The sequence below is a fragment of the Rhinolophus sinicus genome, chromosome 18 (genome assembly GCF_057876585.1).
Source record: "Rhinolophus sinicus isolate RSI-liver-muscle chromosome 18, RSI-T2T, whole genome shotgun sequence".
In the NCBI taxonomy this organism is placed as follows: domain Eukaryota; kingdom Metazoa; phylum Chordata; class Mammalia; order Chiroptera; family Rhinolophidae; genus Rhinolophus; species Rhinolophus sinicus.
The window spans coordinates 82,040,678-82,060,023 of NC_142518.1; the positions used below are offsets into that span (position 1 = coordinate 82,040,678).

At 42.8% G+C, this 19,346-nt stretch overlaps 1 non-coding gene and 1 pseudogene across 1 annotated transcript; both read right to left on the reverse strand.

Annotated features, from left to right (window-relative positions):
* Positions 1-54: 54 nt before the first annotated feature.
* Positions 55-236, reverse strand: LOC148754667 (U2 spliceosomal RNA). The gene has a single exon (XR_016020106.1). It is a non-coding gene; the product is annotated as a U2 spliceosomal RNA (small nuclear RNA).
* Positions 237-4,394: 4,158 nt separating this feature from the next.
* On the reverse strand, positions 4,395-4,619 carry LOC109437682 (large ribosomal subunit protein eL38 pseudogene; annotated as a pseudogene).
* Between the last annotated feature and the right edge of the window lie 14,727 nt (positions 4,620-19,346).

The following is a 19,346-nucleotide window of genomic DNA, read 5'->3' on the forward strand; positions in this document are numbered from 1 at the left end:
CTGTGCATCCATCTGGTTCCGAGCGAGGTTGCTGAAGTCTAAGTGGGACTGGAAACCACATCCTTTCTTCATCCTTGAATTGAAATACCTGAAGGGAAGGAGGACAGGCCAAAAGCCATTTTTCACGGAGCGGCCCTATGAAGAACAAAACCAGTGTAATTATTTATATAAAGAGGGTGCCAAAAAAATGTATACATATTTTACACTTGATCTTAGCCAAATGGCCGAGAAGCGATTAAAGAAAGGGAAAAAGTGTGTTAAAATTGTGATACAATGAATGACGCTAGCATTCATTTGATTAATGCCATCTTTGAGCAAACATACCACACATTGCATTGTCACTGTAATTCAATTCAGCTTTGAAAAGTAATACATAGATAACATCTCTTAAAATGTGTATATATTTTGGTACCCCCGGTATATAATAAAATGTGTGTGTGTGTGTGTGTGTGTGTGTGTGTGTGTGTGTGTGTAGGCATACGCACACAATTTTTTCTTTCCAATTCCAAGCAAAGTAAGTAGGGTTTATCGAAATTGGTGGTTAGCTATGATGTCTTTGGCCCATGTTGCCCAGTTAGCTTAGAGAAAATAAATTCTATGTTAATGACTTGAGCCCGGTACACTCCAGTTAAGTTTGCAGCCTAGAGAAAAAACTGCATATTTATCCCCCAGACACCCACCTCCACCAATGTGCTCCAGTAAAAGGAATTTGTAACCCCCTCCTTGTCCAGCCCTTTAAACTAGTCCCATCATATGCTAACTCAGCATTACATGGTTAATAGTCATTATTTCTATTCACTCTACACTATTTTTTATTAATTTTTTATTAGTTTCAGGTGTACAAAACAACATAATGATTAGATGTTTACACCCCTCACAAAGTGATAACCCCACCAAGTCTACTACCCATCTGACATCCTACATAGCTATTAAAATACCATTGACTATATTCCCTATGCTGTACTTTACAACCTGTGAATATATATACACACACACACAGACACACACACACACACACACACTTAATTACAGTTGACATTCAATATTATTTTATATCAGTTTCAGGTGTATAGAGCAGTGGTTAGGAACTTATATAATCTATGAAGTGATCCCCGCGATAAGTCCAGTACCCATCTGACACCCTACATAGTCTTTACAACATTATTAATTATATTCCCTATATTGTATTTCACATACCTGTGACTGTTTTGTGACTGCCAATTTGTACTTCCTAATCCCTTCACCTTTCTCACCCATCCTCCTACCCTCTGCAATCTAGCAATGTTCTCTGTGTCTATGAGTCTATTTCTATTTTGTTTGCTCATTTATTCTCTTCCTTAGATTCCACATATAAGTGAGATCATATGGTATTTGTCTTTCTCAGTCTCACTTACTTTGTTTAGGATAATATCCTCTAGGTCCACCCATGCTGTTGCAAATGGTAAGATTTCATTCTTTTTTATGGGAGAGTAATATTCCATTGTATAAATGTACCACAATTTATGCAATCATCTATTGGGCAGTTTGATTGTTTGTATATCTTGACTATTGTGAATAGTGCTGCAGTAAACATAGGAGTGCATATATTTTTTCAAATTAGTGTTTTGGATTTCTTTGGATGAATACCCAGGAGTGGAATTACTGGGTCAGAAGGTAGTTCTATTTTGAATTTTTAAAGGAACCTCCATACTATTTTCCATAGTGGCTGAACCAATTTACAATCCCACCAGCAGTGCACTTTTTTCCACATTCTCCACATTCTCACCAGTACTTGTTGTTTGTTGATTTATTGATGATAGCCATTCTGACAGGTGTGAGGTGGTATCTCATTGTGGTTTTTATTTGAATTTCTCTGATGATTAGTGATGTTGAGCATCTTTTCATATGTCTCTATGTCCTCTTTGGAGAAATGTCTATTCAGGTCCTCTGCCCATTTGTTAATTGGATTGTTTTTTTGGTGTTGAGTTGTATGAGTTTTTTTTTTTTTAATTTTATTTTATTAAATTTATTGGGGTGACAAATTTGGATATTAAACCCTTATCACAGGTATCATTGGCAAATATCTTCTCCCATTCAGTAGGATATCTTTTTGTTTTATTGATGGTTTCCTTTGCTGTGCAAAAACTGTTTAGGTTGATGTAATCCCATTTGTTTATTTTTCCTTTTGTTTCCCTTACCTGAGAAGATATAGCAGTAAAAATGTTACTAAGGGTAATGTCTAAGAGTTTACGTCCTGTTTTCTTCTAGGAGTTTTATGGTTTCAGGTCTTACATTTAAGTCTTTAATCCATTTTGAATTTATTTTTGTATATGGTATAAGAAGGTGGTCCAGTTTCTTTCTTTTTTTGCATGTATCTGTCCAGTTTTCCCAGCACCATTTACCGAATAAACTGTCTTTATTGCAATGTAAATTCTTGCCTCCTTTGTCATAGATTAAATGACTGTATAGGCATGGGTTTATTTCTGGGCTCTCTATTCTATTCCATTGATCTATGTGTCTCTTTTTATGCCAGTACTATGCTGTTTTGATTACTATGATCTTGTCGTATAATTTGATATCAGGTAGCATGATACCTCCAGCTTTGTTCTTATTTCTCAGGATTGCCATGGCTATCCAGGGTCTTTTATGATTCTATATAAATTTTAGGATTATTTGTTGTGGTTCTGTGAAAAATGCCATTGGTATTTTGAAAGAGATTGCATTGAATCTGTATATTGCTTTGGGTAGTATGGACATTTAAATTATATTAATTCTTCCTATCCATGAGCATGGTATGTTTCCATTTATTTGTACCTTTTTAAATTTCTCTCTTCAATGTCTTGTAATTTTCTGAGTACAGGTCTTTTACTTCCTTGGTTAAATTTATTCCTAATAATTTTTTGATGAAATTGTAAATGGGATTGTTTTCTTAATTTCTCTTTCTGATAGTTCATTATTGGTGTATAAAAATGCAACCGATTTCTGAATATTAATTTTGTATCCTGCTACATTACTAAATTCATTTACCAGTTCCAATATATTTTTTGTCTGTGTATGTGTGTGTGTGTCTGTGGAATCTTTGGGTTTCTCTCTATATATAGAGAAAAGCCTGCAAATAGTGACAATTTTACTTCCTCCTGTCCAATTTGGATGCCGTACATTTCTTTGTCTCCTCTAATTGATGTGGCTAGAACTTCCACTACTGTGTTGAATAAAAGTGGTGAAAGTGGGCATCTTTGTCTTGTTCTTGATCATAAGGGAAGTGCTTTTACCTTTCCCCCTTGAGTATGATATTAGTTGTGGGTTTGTCATATATGGCTTTTATTATGTTGAGATATGTTCCCTCTGTTCCCACTTTGCTGAGTTTTTATCATGTAGGATGATGGATTTTGTCAAACGCTTTTTCTGCATCTATTGATATGATCATATGATTTTTATTTTTTATTTTGTTAATGTGATGTATCACATTAATTGATTTGTGGACATTGAACCAACCTTCATACCAGGAATGAATCCCATTTGATCGTGGTGTATGATCTTCTTAATGTATTGCTGAATTTGGTTTGCTAATATTTTGTTGAGGATTTTTCCATTTATGTTCATTCGGGCTATCCGCCTATAGTTTTCTCTCTTTTATTTTTTTGGTAATGTCTTTTGTTTAGTTTTGGAATCAGCATAATGGTGGCCTCCTAAAATGAGGTCGGGAGCCTTCCCTCCTTCTGGATTTTTTGGAATAATTTGAGGAGAATAGATGTTAATTCTTTTTTGAATATTTGGTAAAATTCACCTGTGAAGCTATCTGGTCCAGGACTTTTGTTTGTTGGGAGCTTGTTGATTACTGATTCAATCTCATTGGTAGTAATTAGTCTGTTCAGATTTTGTTTCTTTTTGATTCAGCCTTGGAAGAGTGTATGCTGCTAGGAATTTATCCATTTCTTCTAGATTGTCCAATTTGTTGCCATGTAGTTGCTCGTAGTATTTTCTTAAAATTTTGTGTATTTCTGTGGTGTCTGTTGTCACTTCTCTTCTTTCATTTCTGATTTTAATTATTGCGGTCCTCTCTCTTGTTTTCTTAGTGTGTCTGATTAAAGGTTTGTCAATTTTGTTTATCTTTGAAAAAAACCCAGCTTTTGGATTCATTGATCCTTTGTATGTTTTTTTTAAGTCTCTATTTTGTTTATTTCCACTCTGATCTTTACTATTTCCTTCTTTGTACTCACTCTGGGCTTTGTTTGCAGTTCTTTTTCCAGTTCCATTAGGTATAAAGTTAGACTGTTTATTTGAATGTTTTCTTTCCTTCCTTCCTTCCTTCCTTCCTTCCTTCCTTCCTTCCTTCCTTCCTTCCTTCCTTCCTTTCTTTCTTTCATTTTTTGAATTTTTAAAAATTTAATACATTTCAGATCAGCATGTCTGGTTCATTTCAGCTCCTTCACTGCCAAACGTGGGGGCAGGGACTGCTTCAGTTTTTCTGCCTTCTCTTTGTTTGTGATGACCAGAGTGTAAAGGTATCTGCTGCATCGAACTTTAAACTTCACATTATCCTTATTTTTCTTGATTTTGGCAGATTTGGCATCCTTTCACCTGGCTGTGAGCAGGAAGTCCTTGATTTCCTCAATTTTGCGAGGCATGGCTATGAGGCGCGGAGAACGTGTGGCGGGCACCTGGCTGTGGAGTACCTCGGATTACCCACCCCCATTCTCCACATACCTCCCCTCTTGTTTCTTTAGATAGGCCTGCATTGCTACAAATTTCCCTATTAGGACTGCTTTCACTGTGTTGATTTTGGGTCATTGTGTTTTCGTTTTTGTTTGTCTCAAGGTATCTTTTGATTTCTTCCTTGATCTCATTGTTGACCCATTCATTATTTAGTAGCATGGTATTTAGCCTCCATGTGTTTGTGTGTTTTTTTAGGTTTTTTTTTCTTGTAATTGATTTCTAGTTTCATACCAGTGTGGTCGATGCTTGATATGACTTCAATTGTCTTAAATTTACTGAGACTTGTTTTGTGGCCTAACAAGTGTTCTATCTTGGAAAATGTTCCATGTGCACTTGAATGTATATTCTGCTGGTTTGGGGTGAAATGCTCTAAAAATATCAATTAAATCTATCTGGTCTAATGTATCATTTCAGGCCACTGTTTCCGTGTTGATTTTCTGTCAGGAAGATCTGTCCATTGGTGTCAGTGGTGTGTTAAAGTCCACTACTATAATGTTGATCCTAGACTTTATGTCAGTCAATATTTGCTTTATGTATTTAGGTGCTCCTGTGTTGGGTGCATAAATGCTTGCTAGGTGATGTCCTTTTGTTGGACTGATCCCTTTATTATTATGTAATGTTCTTTTTTATCTCTTATTATAGTCTTCATTTTAAATTCTGTTTTATCTGATGGAAGTATTGCTACCCCAGCTTCTCACTTCCATTTGCGTGAATTTTTCTTTCTATCCCTTTACTTTCAGTCTGTGTGTGTCTTTCTATCTGAGGTGGGTCTCTTGAAGACAGCATATGCATGGGTCTTGTTTTCTTATCCGTTCAGCTACCCTATGTCTTTTGATTGGAGTATTAATCCATTTACATTTAAAGTGATTATTGATAGGTACATGGTGATTGCCATTTTATTATTTATATTTTTGCTCTTCATTTGTTTGTTTTCTCCTTTCTTCTGCTTAAAGAAGTCCTTTTAAAAAAAGAAGAAGTCGTTTTAACATTTCTTGTAATACTGGCTTGGTGGTAATGAATTCCTTTAGCTTTTGCTTATCTGGGAAGCTCTTTATCTCTCCTTTAATTTCATTTTTTTTAAATTTATTTTTATTAGTTTCAGGTGCACAAAACTTTGCAATAGCCATACATTTCACCCCCTGACATCGTACATATCTATTACAATTCCATTGACTCTATTCCGTATGCTGAAGTCTATATCCCATGACTGTGTGTGTGTGTGTGTGTGTGTGTGTGTGTGTGTGTGTATGTATAATTATAGTTGGCATACAATATTATTCAGCTTCAGCTTCAGGTGTACAGTGCAGTGGTCAGGCATCTACACCATCCCTGAAGTGGTCTCCCTAATAAGACATTTGCCCATCTGACACCCTACAAAATCTTTACATTATTGATTATATTCCCCAAGCTATCTTTCATATCCCCATGGCAATATTATAGTTACCAATTTGTGCTTTCTAATCCCCTCCCCTTCTTCCTCATCCCCACCCCGCTCTCATCTAGCAGCGATCAGTTTTTTTCTCTATCTCTGTGAGACTATTTCTGTTTACTTTGCTCATTTATTCTTTTCTTTAGATTCCACATATAAGTGAGAACATATGGTATTTGTCTTTCTCTGTCTGACTTATTTCACTTAGCATAATGTTCCCTAGGTCCATCCATATCATTGCAAATGGTAAGATTTCATTCTTTTATATGGCTGAGTAATATTCTATTGTATAAATGTACAACAGTTTCTTAATCCAGTCGTCTAGGCATTTCAGTTGTTTCCATTTCTTGGCTATTGTGAATAGTGCTGCATCTCCTTCAATTTTGAATGATAGCCTTGATGAGTAGAATAGTCTTGGTTGTAGGCCCTTAGTTTTCATCATATTGAATATTTCCTGTCACTCCCTTCTGGCCTGCAAAGTTTCTGTTGAGGAATCAGCTGGTAGTCTTATGGGAGCTTCCTTATATGTAATTAGTTGTCTTTCTCTTGCTGCTTTTAGGATTCTCTCTTTGTCTTTAACCTTTGCCATTTTAATTTTGATGTGTCTTGGTGTGGACCTGTTTAGGATCATGTTGTTTGGGACTCTCTGCTCTTCCTGGGCTTGTATGTCTGTTTCCTTCGTCAGGTTAGGGAAGTTTTCAGTCATTATTTTTTCAAATAGGTTTTCAAATAGGGTTTGCTTACTCTCTTCTCCTTCTGGTATTCCTATGATGCTAATGTTGTTACACTTGATGTTGTCCTACAGGTCCCTTAAGCTATCTTCATTGTTTTTTATTCTTTTTCGTTTTGTAGTTTCGATTGGGTGTTTTCTGCTATCTTGTCTTCTAAATTGCTGATTTGATCCTCTGCTTCATCTAATCTGTTGGTGATTCCTTCTGGTGTATTCTTCATTTAGGTTAATGTATTCTTTATTTCTGACTCATTCTTTTTTATGGTTTCTATGTCTTTTTTTAATGTTTGCTATCTCTTTTTTGAAATTCTCACTAAGTTCCTTAAGCATTCTTTTTTTAAAAATTATTTTATTAGTTTCAGGTGCACAAGACAAAGCAAAACTTAGACGTTTATCATTTATATCCCTCACACTGTGTGAACCCCCTCCCCCCCATCCACTATCCCTCTCTTAAGCATTCTTATAGCTAGTGTTGTGGACTCTGTTTCTGGTAGGTTGATTGCCTCTGTTTCATTTAATTCTATTTCTGGAGGTTTCTCCTGTTCTTTCATTTAGGACATGTTTTTTTTTTTTTGTTTTCTCATTCTGGCTGCCACTTTGTGTTTGCTTTTATGTATTAGGTAGATCTCCTATGTCTCGCAGTCTTTGGTGGTGGCCTTATGTAGTATGTGTCCTATGTGGTCCAATGGTGCAGTCTCCCTGATCTCCTGTACATGTGCACCGGGAGTGTCCCTTGAGTGTGTTGTGTGTGTTCTTCTGTTGTAATTGAGCCTTGATTGCTTTTGGTGCATCAGTGTGTGGAATTGACTCCCAGGCTGACTGTGAGGATTGGTTATACTCACATTGTATTAACTGCTGGGTGGGGGCTGACCCCTTAGAGGAGGCTTTGCCCCCATGAGCTCTGTGCCTTGTTGAGACCCCTCCTTTGGATGTGCTATTTGTGGGGTTAGCCAGGTAGTGCTCTGATGTGATCTGAATTTGGCCTCTGGGTGTGCTGTTTCTGGTGTTTCTTGTGAGGGGCTCCTGTACAGACCAATTTCAGCCTTACCTATTACCACTCTGTGGCTACCTGGTGGCAGCCTCAAAGCTATATGTGGTTGGCTGCAGCCTGTGCTGGACCTGGAGGCATATGGGGGCTGCTTCACTCTGAACCAAAGCTGGCTGCCACCAGTTGGGCCTGAGGCAGCTTAGCAAGATGCCCAAGGCCCCCTAGGCCTATTGCTACCTGCTGGCTGCCCGTAAGGCCCAGCTGTTCAAAGAGCCTCCTTAGGTGTTCGGGCCATACTGGTTGACCCACTGTTGAGAGTGCCCTCAGCAATGCAGCACTAGCTGGGTGGGATGGAGTCCCAGGGAGTCACAAGATGTAGCCATTGGTTTTTACAAAGTGAATGCAGATTCAGTTCTTGTGCCAGTGCCCAGCCTGTGACCACTTTGCACAGCACCCTGAGAACATCACAGCCTGTCACTACTTGCCTTGCTCGGGGCAGTGCCTGGCCTGTGACCACTTCATGAAATGCCCTTAGAACACTGCAGTCAGCCATTGCTTGCCTCAGGCTCACAAATCCCTGCTAGCTGCCTAAGAGTGGCTGCAGCACAGGTTTTGGATCACTGTCCACCACCAAAATCTCCCTGGGACATTGCGGGCCCTCTGCTGCTGCAAAATGCCTCCGTGGCCTGTGGGGCAGGATCCATCACCTAAGCACCCAGAGTGCCCCTGGCAATGCAGTTCTAGGTGAGTGGGGCAGGTTTACAGGGAGCTAAGGGATGTGGTTGGTGGTTTCTACAAAGTCAGTGCAGTTTCACCTTTCGCACTGGTGCTGGGCCCTTGACTATCCCACAAAAACATCCCAAGTACACCATGGCCATCCACAGCCCATCTCAGACCCGCAGATTCCCAAGAACTGCCCAGGAGATGCTGTGGCACAGGTCTTGGGTTACAGCCCACCAGCAAACATTTCCCCGGCCACCCTGGGACATCTGCCCACTGTAAAAAGGCTTCCACAGCCTGTGGGGTGGGGCCAGCAGCCCAGCAGTCAAGAAAGTCCTAGGTGATGTAGCACCAGCTTTGCGGGGGGCAGGGTGGGGTTGAGTAAGGACCCAGGGTGTCCCCCTCTCAAAGCTGGTGCTCAAGAGGGAGGGGACCCAGCAGTGTGCATATGTGGATTCACCAGACCAATGTATTCCCAGCTTGGCCTTTTGGGGGAGGGTGTAACACTGAAAAGATGGCCACATGTGTGTCAGGCTCCACACAGAGACAACAATGACTCCAACTCCTAACCGAAGCCACATAACTCAGTCCTTCCCCGCACATCCTTGGGCCTCCTGAGCTGCTGCCCTTCCACCAAAGATTAGGTGAGTGCCTGCAAGCAAGCAAATCCGTGTGCCGGCTTTACAAGAGGGCATCTGGGTTTCCAGCCACCCTCCACCCCACCAGGAAGGGCAGACAGAGTCCTCACTGATTTTCACTGCCAGATGCCAAGGGAACTCCTCTGGGCTGAGGAACCCAGTGTGGGGCTGGGACCCCTCCCTCTTCAGGGGGGACCTTTGCCACCGAGATGTCCCTCCCAACATTCAACAGCCATTTGTGGGTTTGGGGTCAGCCTGTGTCACGTCTCCCCTCCTACCTGTCTCAATGTGGCCTCTTCTTTATATCCTTAGTTATAGTGGTTCTGTTCAGCTAGTCTTCAGGTGATTCTTGAGGTTAACTGTTCTATAATTTATTTGTAATTTTGGTGTGATCCTGGGATGCAGTAGGCATAGCATTCACCTAATCTGCCATCTTGGACACAATCTCTCACTTTACACTATTTTTTAAATGAAAGAGCATTGGAACACTAGTTCTACTGACTTTAATTTTGAAGGTACAATGAGTTTGCTGTGGAAATTTTGAATCCATTCTACTAGTCGCTAGATGGCCTCCTAAGAAGTAACTTATCAGACTGTGAAAACTAATGCCATTAATTATTGGAAATCTCGTTTTTTGGAATTGAAAAGGAAAGATATATTGTTACCTGCTGTGACAATTTTACCTCACTTCGTGTCTTTTTGAGGGAAAGAATGCAGTCAAGGGACAGAGTTTATGCAATCACAGGATAGTAAGAAGTTTACTAGCAAAGCAGATACACTCTAAAGATTATTGAGTGGGATGTCCCAAGAGAGGGAAAAGCAGCCTGTCCTTACACTGTATGAGAGTTTTTATTTCTATGGGTGTAATTGTCTCTCCCTCTTCCACTGGCATGCCTCATGCTCCCTTCTTGCTCCTAAGGTATTCTGAGCTCATTACAATGGCCCTGAGAAGCAGGGTGTACATGCTGATAAGCAGTATGTTTTCCTATCCCTCTGTGACATTTTTCCATCTTCTTGCTTTAGGGGCATGTGCGAGCCTGCTATCCTGCTGAGCTAGTTTTGTGCCCACCTTTGTTTTTGATATCCTTCAAAACAAAGGTGGGCACAAAGTTAAATAAGGTGACACCACCCTTGCATGCTGCAGTGCCTTCAATTCACGATTTAATGGATCGTCTGACTGTCCGCCTGGGAACATATCACTATGTAGCGGACTTGGCCAATGCTTTTTTGTCCATTGACATTGCACCCGAGTGTCAAGAGCACTTTGCTTTTACTTGGGATGGGCGGCAGTGGACTTTTCAAGTCCTTCTGCAAGGATACTTGCACAGCCCCACTATCTGCCACGGGCTCGTGGCCCAGGAATTGGCACAGTCGGATCGCCCATCCTCTGTGGCCTTGTTTCATTATGTCGATGATATTTTATTAACATCAGATTCTCTTTCTGATTTAGAGCAAGTAGCTCCCTCTTCTCTGCCACCTGAAGTCATGCGCTGGGCGGTGAATGAGGAAAAGGTCCAAGGCCCTGGCTTATCCATCAAGTTTTTGGGTGTTGTGTGGTCGGGTGCCTGTAGGCTAATATGGCACAAGGACCCTCACGGAAGACGCTTGTTGCATAGATTGTGAGGCGAGACCCTGTAGGGGTGGAGTGTGGGGACAGAACCCCAGAGAGCAGTTTCCAGGCTCTCGGCTGCACGTGGAAAGGTGCTGGCTCAGGTAGTAGATGGCCATCAGCTGTGGCTTGTTGGCCGTCAGCTGTAACCATTGAGCCATTGGCCACTAATATAACTGATGCTGCTGTGCTGGGGAGTCAATGTGAGTCGTCGGTTGGTTGGCAGAAAAGCGGACAGCAGGTTGCACGTCGTGTGAATCCAGCCTCCAGTGAGACTATAGTGGTATGACTCCCCTACCTGTGGCTTTGTGGGTGTTCCTTTTTGGCCTAGCCACATCCTGCATTCTTATGTGGGGAGCGGGAGCAGAGACCCCGCAGGCTGCCCCACGTGACAGTAAGGCAGATGCAAGCAAAGCCCAGGAAATGTATTTGAACCGAAAGTACACACCTGAGAAGAAAGTGCAGGCAAACTCAGGGAAGAGTTGTGCTGAGGAAATGCTGACCCAGGGTACTTATGCCTCCTGGAGGCATGTTTTGGTAACATCCCATTGTAGCAACTGTAATGCAAATGAGATTGTAATGACATTATAATTAGCTAAAGGCCAGGTCCCTTCATAAGGATCAACCTAGCTAGAAGAAACTGGTTCTTGCCTTTCTCCAGCTGCAGATACTGGATACATTCACTTGGTTCCCAGTGAAGCACCTCCCTGAAGGGGGTTGTCAATTTCCTAGGCCTCACAAGCACTGGTGCAAAGTTGGCTTTTAGAGACCATTGTGAAAGTGTACAGCCTGGTGTCAGGAAAGTTAGTTGTAGATTATCCACTGAAAACTTTCTTATTAGAAATTTCCCCAATCTACATCCCAAATCATATAAATTCTCTTACTTAATTTCTTGGTCTTCACCCCATGACCAATTGTTTTTATAGAGAAGATAGTCAACATAGTATACAACAAAATTAAATTAAAAAGTAGCCCCTAAATATTGAAAGTAAAATTAAAAAAATTAACCTGTGTAAAATTAGTGTCATAACCACACAGAGAAATAGTTTCATGTCAGTTTAAGATTCAGTAATTTCATCATGCATTCCCTAGTGGGGTATGCCCTAAAGATAAAAATAATTAAAGTCCTCAACTCTTTTCAGTAATTCTTTTGTTGGTGGTAGTGTTGGTATTTTTACACTGATGCTGCTCTATATGTATTGTGGGATAAAATAAATGAATAATTGTACTGGGGTCATTGAGAACTGGAATTTTTTGTGGAAAGGAAATACAGATATAAAATTATTGAGGTTAAATAAAATCTCTGTAGTCCTGAGTGGAGGAACCAATATGAATAATTGATGGCATATTTTATCTTAAAATAAGATTCTAGGGGCTGGCCCGGTGGCTCAGGCGGTTAGAGCTCCATGCTCCTAACTCTGAAGGCTGCCGGTTCGATTCCCACATTGCCAGTGGGCTCTCAACCACAAGGTTGCTGGTTCAACTCCTCGAGTCCCGCAAGGGATGGTGGGCTCTGCACCCTGCAGCTAAGATTGAACACGGCACCTGGAGCTGAGCTGCCTCCCGGATGGCTCAGTTGGTTGGGGCGTGTGCTCTCAACCACGAGGTTGCCAGTTCAGTTCCTCGAGTCCCACAAGGGATGGTGGGCAGCGCACACTACAACTAAGATTGAACACGGCACCTTGAGCTGAGCTGCCGCTGAGCTCCCGGATGGCTTAGTTGGTTGGAGCGTGTCCTCTCAACCACAAGGTTGCCAGTTTGACTCCCACAGGGGATGGTGGGCTGCGCCCCCTGCAACTAGCAATGGCAACTGGACATGGAGCTGAGCTGCGCCCTCCACAACTAAGACTGAAAGGACAACAACTTGACTTGGAAAAAAGTTCTGGAAGTATACACTGTTCGCCAATAAAGTCCTGTTCCCCTTCCCCAATTAAAAAAGAAAAGAAAAAAGAAAAATAAGATTCTACCTCTATTCACCAATCAGAATAAAGAAAGAAGATATCCAGTAGTGTGGTCCACTTTTTCCATTTGACATTATGTCACATTAATAGGGTAGGTAGAAAGGTAGACATGAGCAGGAAAAGGAGGGAACCAGCCCTGGTTAGAAGGCCCCTTATAGCTGCTCCAACTTGGGTCACCAATACCCTGCCCTATAGTCCATAGTCATTCACCAGGTCCCATCTGGCTTCTTGACAGGCCATACTGGGGAGTTAAAGGGACTGTGCGTTGGCCTCACAATATGTGCCTTCTCCAATTCCAATATTATACAACCAATCTCCTCCTGCCCTCCTGGCAGGTGGCACTGACACACTGTAACCACACGCCAGGGCTGTGGCAACAGTTGAGGAGGGTGGTGAGCATGCCCGCGTGTCACCGCTTTCACCACCCGGATCTGGAGACGGAACTCTCCTACCGATGTCTGTAAGCTGAGGCCATGTAGCACGTCCACCCCTAGAATATACTCCGGAATGGGGGAGACATAAACCTTGTAGGACAAGGGGGAAGCCTTCCTATACCCAGTGGTAAGGAAACAGCTTTTACAGTCACAGCCTTTCCCCCGTAGCCATCAGTGCAGATTGCTGGTCCAGGGAACAGTTCTGGGTTCCCATAAACAAGACTGAAGTCTGCGCCAGTGTTGACTAGGGCCAAAACCCTCTGCACATTAGAAAGGGACCAATGTATGGACAGTTCCACGTGGAGCCTTCGGTCCCTGCTCGTCCCCTCTGACCGGGTACCTTGGCCCCACCCCTAATCAAGCTGAAAGGAGTTGGCCTCAGGAGGCTGCATGAAGTCCTGGAGGGACACGGGTCGCGCTTTCCCAGACTTCTCCTTTAGGCTTCTCCGGAATTGCTGTTCCGGATGCAACTGTTTCCAAAGTTCCAACAACAGTGCATTGGGTTGTCGGTCTATTTTCTCCCAATCGACCCCTGCTGCCACGAGATCATGCCACATCTGTGCGCGTGTTACTCTCTGAGGTCCACGACCTCGCCCCTTTACTTTTGATTTGGGCTTCCAGGTCTTAACTGCGCGGACGTCCTGTCTTAACTTCCTTTGCCTCCGGCTTTCAACATCCCCTAGGGTGGCCATGGCAGTTGTAACTTCATGGATCCGTCGCCCCACATGGGGCGTAAGAATGGCAACCAAGGATCCAAAAGCACTTGCAAGTGCAGTATCCAAAACCAGATCTCTCATGCTGGCAGTAAAAAGCTTATCATCCAGCCCATGCATATCAGGGTTGAAAATAACATGTCTCATACCCATTTCATGGATGATTTGTATAAGTTCCGTATATGACTGCCATTGACTCACAGTGTCTGGCAGCTTTCCAGCCTGTCCCCATACTGTGCGTACCGCAGCAGTGAGTCACTCCATTAGAGAATGGTTGCCCTGGTCATGGGCCAACCTATGGCAGTTCTGTAACCTTTGTCGCAGGGATGGATGCACTGTCACGAAGGCTAGCTTTCCCATCTCTCCTGGGGAGCAGAGAATGTTGTCTGCTCCCTCATCCCATAAACATAATAGCCAAGCCGAGACTGGCTCTCCAGGGCGCTGTCTGTACCACCTCCCCAGCTCCTGCAACTCAGTGGGAGTGTAAGGGGTGTAGGTTGTGACTCAGTCACAGCTGGGTTGCTGGCAGCAATGCCCCCGGGGCCCAAAGGTTGCTCATGTTTCACCCTTTGCTTCAAGATTGGCCAGGCTTGGGGGTTAGGAGCTACATTGTCTCCACTTGCTTCCTCCGCCTCTGCCTCAGAGTCTCCGCTGTGGGGTCCTTCTTCTAACAGGTGGACCTGGGCTTCCAGAGCCTCCAACCGGGACACCTGGTCCAGCACCTGGGCTATTTCATTCAGCGTATTTTCCATGTTGAGACTCAAGGCCATGAGGAACATCCAGCCCACGCGGCCGGCTGTAGCCTTCTCCTCCAGCCACCGCTCAGCCAGAGCCTGCAGGGCCCGCTCCACACTGGCCTGAGAGCCTTCCATGTCCTCCCACCCCTCCTTGGGGGTCCAACTCCTGAGAATAGTGGCCACCGGGCACCACACACTGTGTGGGGGCCACATGTCCTCCTGCCCAGAGTCAGACTCCATTCCTACCTGGTCGGAATCTTGCTCACTGTGCCAGGTGTCTGAGTGGGTGGAGGCCTCCGTGTAAGATGTCCACAACCCTCAGAGCCTAAGGCCGCAGCAGATTACCAAAATGAAGGCAACACCCTCCATGGCCAAGAGGGTGGTGTGCCAGCTGGAGGCTTGAGTCTCCCAGGCAGACCATGCCTCCCGTTCCCGGTGTCACTCCTCATGGGCCTCCCGAAGCTGAGCTCTCACACGCACAAACCGCTTCACCATGCTTTGGTAGGATTTGGCCGGCACCGTACCCTGCTTACGAAACTGAGCTTTTATACGTATAAACTGCTCCAGTACATTCCGGAGAGTTTTGGCCGACACCACACCCTGCTCGCTGTGCCATGTGTCATGCAGGGTGTTATGCGGGGTATCTGCTCGGGTATCTGCTCCCGCTCCCCACATAAGAACACAGGACATGGTGAGGCCAAAAAGGAACACCCACGGAGCCATAGGTATGGGAGTCATACCACTATAGTCTCCCTGGAGGCTGGATTCACACGACGTGCGACCTGCTGTCCGCTTTTCTGCCAACTGACCGACGACTCTCCTCAACTCCCCAACGCAGCCGCAGCAGTTATATTAGTGGCCAATGGCTCAATGGTTACAGCTGATGACCAACAAGCCACAGCTGATGGCCATCTACTACCTGAGCCAGCACCTTTCCACGTGAGGCCGAGAGCCTAGAAACTGCTCTCTGGGGCTCTGTCCCCACACCTACTCTTGAATTCTTTCTTGTGGCGGGACAAGAACGCAGTCACTGCTGCTCTGTGTTGAGTCTTCTCTTGGACATCCCTGTGAGCCTCTGGTGACACTTGGTTTGCTGCCCTATGGCTGGTAGGCATGTACTTTAGTTTCAATGAGAAAATCCCTGCTTCGGCACCAGATTGGCATAATACTCTTCCTGCTCAGTTTCCTTGGAGTAGCTTGTGTTTCTTGAATAAGAAGTGAGGGGGAAGCTAGAGCACACAGACAGGTACAAGCAGTCACTGAGGTGGGGCAGAATTTGGGTGCTGTTTATGCCCAACCCAGCTAAAACAGAATCATTCACACTTACATGGATCCATTCTTTACGGAACTTAAATTATTTGTGTGTTTTAGGCTATGAGGGCATTCAGCTTCCATTAACTACTTCTCTTTGCAATCTGAGTTGTGTGGACAGGTGCATGGCTGCCACCCAGAGCACTGAGGCAGAGATCTGGGTTGTGAAAATGGGGGTTGCGATAGTGGGAGTTAGGTGGACTCTTATGTAGTCTGTGTCCGTTTAAATTTGTAGGAGCTTTCCAATTATACTAATAATTGTTTAAGCAGTTGCAAGACTAAAGCAAAGTTTTCAATTACTAATTTGTTCTGAAAGGATTTATGAGCTCAAAACCTTAACTACATACTTTTAGAAAATAATTTTCTTTCCAAATACTTCTTTTTTTTTTTTTTTTTTTTTTAAAGATTTTATTGGGGAAGGGGAACAGGACTTTATCGGGGAACAGTGTGTACTTCCAGGATTTTTTTCCAAGTCACATTATTGTCCTTTCAATCTTAGTTGTGGAGAGCTCAGCTCAGCTCCAGGTCCAGTTGCCATTGCTAGTTGCCGGGGGCACAGCCCACCATCCCTTGCAGGAGTAGAACTGGCAACCTTGTGGTTGAGAGGAGGAGCTCCAAACAACTGAGCCATCTGGGAGCTCAGCAGCAGCTTAGCTCAAGGTGCCGTGTTCAATCCCTTGCGGGACTCGAGGAATAGAACTGGCAACCTTGTGTGAGAGCCTGCTTTCCAACCAACTGAGCCATTCAGGAGGCAGCTCAGCTTAAGGTGTGTTCACTGGCTCATGTGGGAATTGAACTGGCAGCCTGCGGAGTTAGGAGCACTGAACTCCAACTGCCTGAGCCACCGGGCTGGCCCCCCAAATACTTCTTGATTGATACAGACTTGTGATCGCTAGTAACTCTACTGGGATGCTGGCTTCGTTGGTCCCTCTAACACCTGGCTTACCAGAATTTCTTCTCTGATGCGGAATTGATGCTCCATTTATATGAAGGAGTTTGATGATATTAGGCCTCTAGATGTATGGAAAACTTTTCAAACTCTTGGGTCAACCAATATGAATTTCACATTAGAAAGCCTGTGCCATAAATGGACAATTATTTCTAATTTAATCTCACTGGTAGGAGTAGTGTCTGCCAACAGGTAGAAATGTGGCTAAAGCTTGTGGGAGTGTTCTGACAACCAAAAATAACAGGGTAAAATGGAATGATGTGACCGTTCCAGGATGTATTTGAACTAAAGATCATGCCTGCACATGCAAAAGATAGAGAGAGAAAAGGGTGACTAATGCACTGCCCAGCACATGACTTGGATGGAGAATTTGAGTGCTTTGCTGCCCAACAGGCCTCTAGGGAATAGGATGTTGGCTAACTCTGTTAGAGGCTAAGCTGAGTGTGAGAAGGCTCATCTTCAATATCTGAGAGGGTGGAAAATGAGGAAGCTCTAAAACTTGGCGAATAACCTAAATCTGAAAGCAAGCCAATGGTGTGGTGTCACAGATTTCAAATAAAATAGAACAACCAGCAATTCACATCTATGTGAAAGAGGAGAAATGGGAAAGGGGGGTGAATACAGATAAAGAAGATAACAGCCCTGTGCTCCTGCATTGCTTAACTCCAGTTTACTGACATCCTTCATTTGCAGCATTTAGGGTACAAACTTTTGTTGGATGATATTAAAAGATAAATGTGCTGCCCTTTTGCTCTTCTTTAAGGGCAAATGTCAAATATGGGACTACGGCTTTGAATTCCTCAAGCTGCCACCTTCTTATCTTCCTCCTCCTTCTTCATCTCCCCTTTTTTCCTTCTTTTGCTTCAAAAATGAAACAATAGGAGTTCCTCAGAATGCAGTTTTGCAAAATGTAAGCAACACTACATGAAGTACTTTTATATCTATTATCAGATAAGACACACCAATAAACTGAAAACTCAGAATAGGCACATTTTGAAAACATTGGATTCAAATGAGTGGAGATGCTAGCAATATTTATGCTTTGATCTTGTCTTGCTTTAAAAAAATAGTAGACTTTATTTTTTAGAGAAGTTTTAGGTTGACAGAAAAATTGAGCAGAAAACACAGTTCTCATATAGTCTCTCTCTCTCCGCCCCCCCACTCTTGGCCCTCACAGTTCCCCCTCATTATTAATATTTTGCGTTGATGTGGTATGTTTGTTACAACTGATGAACTAATATTAATTATGTAATTATAATTAACTGAAGTCTATGGTTTACACTAGGGTTCACTCTTTGTGTTTTGCTTTTTATGGATTTTGTCAAATGCATAATGTCATGTATCACTACTACAGTATCATACAGAATAGTTTCACTGCCCTAAAATCCCCTGTGCTCCACCTATTCATCCTTCCTCTCTTACCTTCTTCCCCTTTTCTCCCTCCAACTCCTAGTCACTACTGATCTTTTTACCATCCCTACAGTTATACCTTTTCCAGAATGTCATATTGTTGGACTCAGACGGGCTTCTTCCACTTAGCAATATATATTTATGGTTCCTCCATGTCTTTTCATGGCTTGATAACTCATTTCTTTTTTATTGCTGAATAATATTCTATTGTATGGATGCACCACAGTTTATCTATTCACCGATTGAAGGACATCTTGGTTGCTTACAGGTTTTGGTGATTAAGAATAAAACTACTACAAGCATTCATGTGTAAGTTTTTGCACAGTTGTTCCAGCACCATTTGTTGAAAAGATTGTGTTTGCTCCATTGGATTGCCTTTGCTCTTTTAGCAAAATATTAGTTGACTATATTTATGTGAGTCTATTTCTGAGTTCTCTATTCTGTTCCATTTATCTATTTGTTTACTCATTAGGCAATACAATGTTTTGATTACTGTAGCTTTAAATTGAGTCTTGAAGTTAGGTAGTGTCAGTCTTCTGGTTTTGTTCTTCTTCAGTGTTGGCTACTTTGGGTCTTTTGCCTTTCCATATAAACTTTAGGATCAGTTTGTCAATCTCCACAAAGTAACTTGCTGGGATTTGATTTGGATTGTATTCAATCTATTGATCAAGTTGGAAAGAATTGACATCTTGATAATATTGAGTCTTCCTATCTATGAACATAGAATACCTCTCTATTTATTCAGGTCTTTGATTTCTTACATCAGAATTTTGTAGTTTTCCACATATAGATATAGAGATATTAAGTATTTCAATTTTTTAAATTAAAGTTTGTTTGGGGTGAAAATTGTTAGCAAAGTTACATAGGTTTCAGGTGTACAATTCTGTAATACATCATCTATATATCACATTGTGTGTTCACCACCCAGACTCAGTTCTCTTTCCGTCACAATATATTTGATCCCCCTTACTCTCATTTATCACCTCCCTCCCCCCTTACCCTCTGGTAGCCACAACTATTGT